The 6,706-nt window shown below is 36.1% G+C and overlaps 1 pseudogene; it reads left to right on the top strand.

The window, feature by feature from the left end:
• The window catches only part of LOC109839879, a 27,937-nt pseudogene that overhangs the window by 974 nt on the left and 20,257 nt on the right, over positions 1-6,706 (top strand).

The following is a 6,706-nucleotide window of genomic DNA, read 5'->3' as shown; positions in this document are numbered from 1 at the left end:
CTGATGGAATATAGCTTGATGCTAAACTGTTGCAGAGAGTAAAGCCGGGATGAAATGACATACTGCTCCAAAAATTTTAGAAGATGGACAGGTCACACGATTCTCAGCACTCAGAGTCTGGTCCTTCTAATGCCTGCTGGTGGCCTACAGATTTCATGGAAAAGTTTGAGTCTGTTTCTTTGGTTACTGGTGATGAGAATCTGAGTAGTAGAGCATCGACCTGTGACACCGACAAACCAGAACTCGCATCACAGACTGCTTCACAGATTTTGTGGTCCACTGGAGCTTTGTCCACTCCAATACCTAATGGATTCTATTCTATCATTCCGGTAAGGGCATGATTTCTTTTTCCCATTCAGATAGTTCCCATTCTTGGAAAGGAAGTAATGCACTGTTGTGGCGCTTCAATACTGCAGATTTCGTCTGATCCTTCTTATTTGAATCTGTGTAACCGGAAACAATAACTTGATATATGGTTTTTAATCTTCATGTAGTCGCACAATCTGGTATGAGCGAAGTTAGAGAGGCTTGGTGTTCCTCTTCATTTATGTTTAAGTAAATGACTCGTTCACATTTTGACCCCTGACACTCTGATATATATGCATGCATGTGCGTGCGTGTGAGCGTGTATGTACTAGTGCACATGTTTGTAAGAGAGAGTGGTGTGCCCACGTTTATCATATATTTCCTTGCTTATTACATATATAACTCACTGCTCTCAATCTTGAAACTGCCTAATATCTGGTAAACAAAATTCCCAACCATTTCGTTTGATTTTACATGTGCTGTCAGAGCAATTCCTTCTAAGATGCCTCCCACATGAGATGTGTGATGTCATATGTTCTTTCCCTCATGAAACACTGGATTATTGGTAATTTGAATAGCAGCTTGATTATCATTTAGGAAAACCATAGTCCTTGTGTGTTTAAATACAAGCTTTCACTGTGCATTTGAGAAGCATTTCATTACATACCGTACTGCCCATTTCATGTTCTGGATATTGTGTCTTACTTGTCCATTATACTATGTTACCTCCAATAGACACAATGTACTTTCTGGTTGATCTTGTATCATCATGCATCGTCCTCAACTCTGCATCATTCCTTGATATATCCTTCTACGTCTATATTCATATGGTCCAGAGTTTATACAATACGGTCTCCTGTGTAGTGATTCTTGTTGTTGATTTTATCTGAGGTGTCTCAAGGTGCAAACTGTAGCCTTCCAGTGACAAGTATGTGAAGCATAAGGATTCTACTAATTACACTTGCCTGATTACATGATATGAAACTACTTGGTTTAGTTGTTTTAATGTAATACAGTTTCCAACTAATCTATTAGACTACTATGATGATTAGCAAAATGCAATCTTGATGTATCTGCCTTATGTATGGCATAAGAGAATCCTGGAGCATCATTTAGCTTTCACCAAAAAACCATTCTCACTCAAGGATACACTTTATCCTAGAAAACGAGTGTTATACTAAGTGGTAAAGAAAGTTGGGTTGGGATTTTTGTTTGCACCTTACGAATTATGTTTTTCTGCAGGTTTGGTCTTAAGTTATAGATGAAAATTTCCAACTATTTATCAATATAGTAGAAAAGTTGTTTCATAGATTGTAGATTGTCACTTCGTTAAATGGTTTGCATTTATTCTAGTTAGTATTACCCAAATATATAAGAGTTATTGAAATCTCTAGCATCTTAGAGTGTGCAATATATTATCGTTTTAGTATTCTTCTGCTTCCTCCTTGTAGAGAACTGTGAAAGATGAATTTAAAGCTATGTTACCCGGGTACTTCTATAATGAAGCCGTACCCGTACCGGACACGTACCCGACACTTTCCCGTAGCCAAACTTCATGGACACTTCTTGAATATATGCATGCATTTACAACATGTACTCAATTATACGATATCTGTGTTAATTTAAAACAGTTGTCAAAGACTTCCTGGATATAGAGCTTACACTTCACATCCGTCTTTTGAAACTAATGAGATACGTGTCGGATTTGTTTCAGTCCATACCCAAGTTTAAAACTATATATTAATGGGTCGTTCAGATGTCTAGTAAAAAAAATGAGTAGTTTACAATTCACGATAATCAATATGATAAAAGAAACTCAAAAATGTGATCGGAATTTTAATTCTAATGACACATGAAGGGGAAAAATTATCTTATGTACAATATTAATTCAATATATATATGTAGTCGTGTCCCCGTACCCTACATTTTACAGTTTTGCCGTGTCCCGTACCCACACCCGTACCAGTACCCGTGCCCGTTTCCATGCAACTTAGATTTAAAGTGTTAAGGGTTAATTACAGGAAACCCCCTAAACTATTGGGGAGTTGTAATAAATCCCCCTCAATTTTTTTATTACACTAAACCCCTAAATTGTTTTATTTCACTAAATCGTATCTGAATTTTTTTATCTTTTAATACCTAAATTAGTACCATCAACTCTAACGTGTCAATGGTAAGAGCACATGATAAAAAAAGAAGACGCCCTTCTTAGTCCCAAAAATATATCCTTTTATTAAAAAGGGAAAATAGGTATTTTTTTGGGACTAAGAGACTATTTTCATTATCTTTTTGGCACATGCTTCCTACATGAGATGTTAGAATCGATGGTGCTAATTTAGAGATAAAATTAGAAAATTTCACGTGAAATTTAGCATAATATTTTTTTTTCCTTTTTTTAGGGGGGGGGGTGTTATGTGCAATAACTGCTAAGTTCAAGGGGTTTAGTGTAATAGAAAAAGTTGAGGAGGGTTTACTGCAACTCTCCAAAAGTTCAGGGGGTTTTCTGTAAATAACCCAAGTATTATTCTCATGCATGTCCAGTCTAAGCTTGCCATTTATTTTGATCCAATACTTTCTCCTTCCTCTTTGTGCTGGTTCTGTTTAATATTTTATTCTTTTATAAATTGTCATTCTGTCATTCTTCAGTGTAGCATCCACTTGGTACCAGTACATTTCTCCTTAAAACAAAGTTGAGACAGTATTTTTGATGTTTTTAACAGTTTACCGTGTATATATTATGCAGGACAAGAAACTCAAGGAGCTTTTTGACACTATTCCCTCTCCAGATGACCTTTGTTCTCTTGGTGCTGATGGGATTAAGGCTGACATTATTATTGTGGACACAGAGAAGGATAAGAAGCTTTCCATGTTGAAGCAATTGAGTGCTGCACTGGTTAAAGGCTCAAACACAAATCCTCCATTACTAATAAAAAAGATTGCTGGATTGGTGAGTTTTCTTTCTGTCATTTGACAATAGGGATTGCTTGAGTTTGATAATGGAGCTCATTACTTGAGTTTTAATATTTCATAGTTGTCTTTATTCTTTGTCCTTTTTGTTGCGCTTTTGAAAGGATATTGCCATTGCCTAATCTAGTTCTAGCTACTTAATCTGTTCTTTTTGTATATTTGTACGTCTAGGCCATATCCATGTATGGGAAAAAAATATCACTACAGTTTTTTGGACAATATTCTCTCACTCTGCTCATAACTGGGATAGCAATCAGATGAGAGAGCATCAGTTTCTTCTCTAAGATGCACTATTCACCGCCGTTAAACCCTTGATGGAAGAGCTGTAACTGCATAACTTTAGATACATCCCTTAGATTAACCTTCAGCCCCATGGTTAATTTATGAATAGATGTTGGCCATTATCAACCATGTGAAAGAGAGGTGCAAATATCAAGGAGGTTACGAGCTATTTGAGGTTACAGACTATGCTATCGAGTTGTGTAATTCAAACCTCAGCCTGCTTGAGAGTTTGATCACCAGGAAAATTGTGAAAATTTTCATTTATTTTGATTATTTTGGTGCTCCCGCATGCATGCTACTGCAGCTTGAATAGTAAGATCAAAGTTATGCTTTTCACGAAACTATGACATTGATCTCTTGTACTTTGTGACGCATTGCGAGTTTTGATTGTAAGGTCCTAATTTCAGATACTTTTTGACAGTCGAAAGAACATATTAAATGCAATGTTTTAAAAGCTCCTGCCTAGGCCTAGACCTAGACGGTACCTAGGCCGCTAGCCTAGGTCCTGGGAGCGCTTAGGTCTAGACGGTACCTTATGCGGACTGCACTACTTAGGTCTTGTCATGATTTCCTCCGTTGCTGCTTTCATTGTCCTCCAACCTCCTTTGACCTCCTTCATCTTCCTCCACCGACTACGAAAACCTCCTCCAGCTTCTCCAACCTTCAACAAACCTCATCCGCAATTACTTAAAGAAAAAAAGAAACCTCACGAAGAGAAGAGACATATTAGGGTCGAACAGAAACAAATTGAATGATTACCTCGCTTATTAGACTATTTGTGTTTTTTCTATTGCTGATATTTTGAACATTAAATTTCTGAAATTGGGATATTACGTGTCATTGACATTGACTTTATTGTGTTGGTCTTTCTTAGTATTACCATTTAGTCAATTCATGCAGGATTGATTATGAATCTATGGTTGTTATTTTTTTGTAATTTTCTATGAATTTATGCATTTATTATCAATTATTGTAATTTAAAAAATAAAAAATTTAAAAACCACCTAGGTTCTACTTAGGCTTTGTTATTTTTTTTGTAATTTTCTATGAATTTAATGCATTTATTATCAATTATTGTAATTAAAAAAATAAAAATTTTAAAAACCACCTAGGTTCTGTCTAGGCTTTAGGTGCCAGGTCTGCCGCCTAACGCTTTCTGTAACCTTGATTCAGTGTTTTACAATGATGCAATAAGTTCGTCATTTTTGTGACTATTAAGTCAATATGCACATTTACTGTTGGTCTCTGGTTGACATCCCTCTGTGAAAAACAAGCGATTAGAATAATAACTTTTGCATATTCTATTTATCAACCTATGTGGATGCAAAAGTAACAGTAGCATAATTCACATTCCTCCATTTTACCTGTGTCTATAGTCACTTTCCATATTTCAGTTATGCATGCAATTACTTTAGCTATACACAACATAAAATTTTCTATTCCTTTTATTACAAAGAAGGGATAGCACATGTAACTCACTATTCTTTCAATCTCATATATAATTATGGACACCTACACTGGCCAAATTTATATATATTTCTACCAGTTTACGTGCATGTTTATGGTTTTTGTATGCATAAACTAGGGTAAAACATGTTTATCCAGGCTGTCGTACATGTACCTATATTATGTAATATCTAGTCAGCAGCGTGTAAACACATATATTCCTATAAATGGAAAATATGTACAAATCTTGTTTTGTATGCTTATTGTCTATTTGCTGCTTGATTTGTTAACTCAAACTCCAGGTCTTTGACTTTTATAAACGCCCAAATCCAGAGTCAAGTCCTGCAAAAGCTGAAGCTGAGGATATGTCTCATTCCATGGAAAACCGAGGCATCCAACTTCTGGGGCAGATAAGGCATGGATCATGCCGGCCTCGTGCAATTTTGTTCAAGGTTCTTGCAGATTCTGTAGGGCTCGAGAGCAAGCTCATGGTGGTAATGTGTCATTCTTTTAGGATAACAGTGATCGTTGAGGTCAATTGTTTATTATCATTTATCAATAATTGATCACTCGAAGGAAATAGATACAAAGTAGAGTTTTCTTTTCTTGTAATTGAAGGTAACATCTATTCGTGCAGCCCTTATACTGTCATTTAACCTGCAGGGACTACCCAGTGATGGTTCCTTTGAGTGTGCAGACTCATACAAGCATATGTCTGTAGTAGTTGTTTTGAACTCAGTAGAACTACTAGTTGATCTTATGCGTTTTCCTGGACAACTAATTCCTTTCTCAATGAAGGCTATCTTTATATCTCATATATCAGCAGCAGGAGAGAGCGATTCTGCAGAGAATGATTCTTGTGATTCTCCCCTTGAGCCCAATAGTCCATTATGTGGTGTTTCTGATAGAATTGATGGAGAAGGGTATGTGACTGCATCAGAGGTCCGCTATGAAGTGTGATTCAATTGTTGAAGTGCTTCTTGATTCAGTTTTTGTCTATTATTAATTTCTTTTTCTTTCTGATGTAGCAGTCCAGAGCAAGACGAGAACCTCCAGTCTTTGCATCAGCGGAGATTTGATGCATCATCTAATATGTCTGGTCCAGCAATGCGTAACACTATTCTAAGATCATCAACTTTCTCTGAAGGGAGGTTAAGGTATTCTTACTGGTTCACTTTCCAGATGATCGACTTCATTTACTCATTTTTTTTATTATAACTACTGTCAATAGCTTATTGTTGTTATTATTGTTATTGGTTGTATCTTGTTATGCTTCTATTCTCTTGTTGCTGTTATATTTCTATTTCTCTTTATTTCCTCAATGTTAGAGTGGATTTTCAAGCTAAGTCTACGACTGTTTTCTCTACTTTCCGTCAATTTGTTGTTGTTTTCTTCGCTGGCCCTTAATGTAATATATTTGATTTGGAACTTGATTAGTGCGTCATATAGCGAGCCCAATATTGCCAATGCTTTTTGGAGACGTAGCAGGAGGAAAGCGATTGCTGAACAGCAACGCACGGCTAGTTCAAGGTTTTCTTTAAATTTTTTTGTTAATTTATTCATTTTGTTTGTTATTGAGTAACCTCTGAATGGTTTATATAAATGTGTTCTTTGGATCTGGCATGCTTGGTGTTCCCTTACTGTTTTCCCTTAAAAGTATTGTGGTTTAGAATACGAGATTTTAGAGTAATATTACTGTTTGTTC

The sequence above is a fragment of the Asparagus officinalis genome, chromosome 5 (assembly GCF_001876935.1).
Source record: "Asparagus officinalis chromosome 5, Aspof.V1, whole genome shotgun sequence".
Lineage (NCBI taxonomy): Eukaryota > Viridiplantae > Streptophyta > Magnoliopsida > Asparagales > Asparagaceae > Asparagus > Asparagus officinalis.
This window is presented reverse-complemented; position numbering and strand designations above follow the sequence as displayed.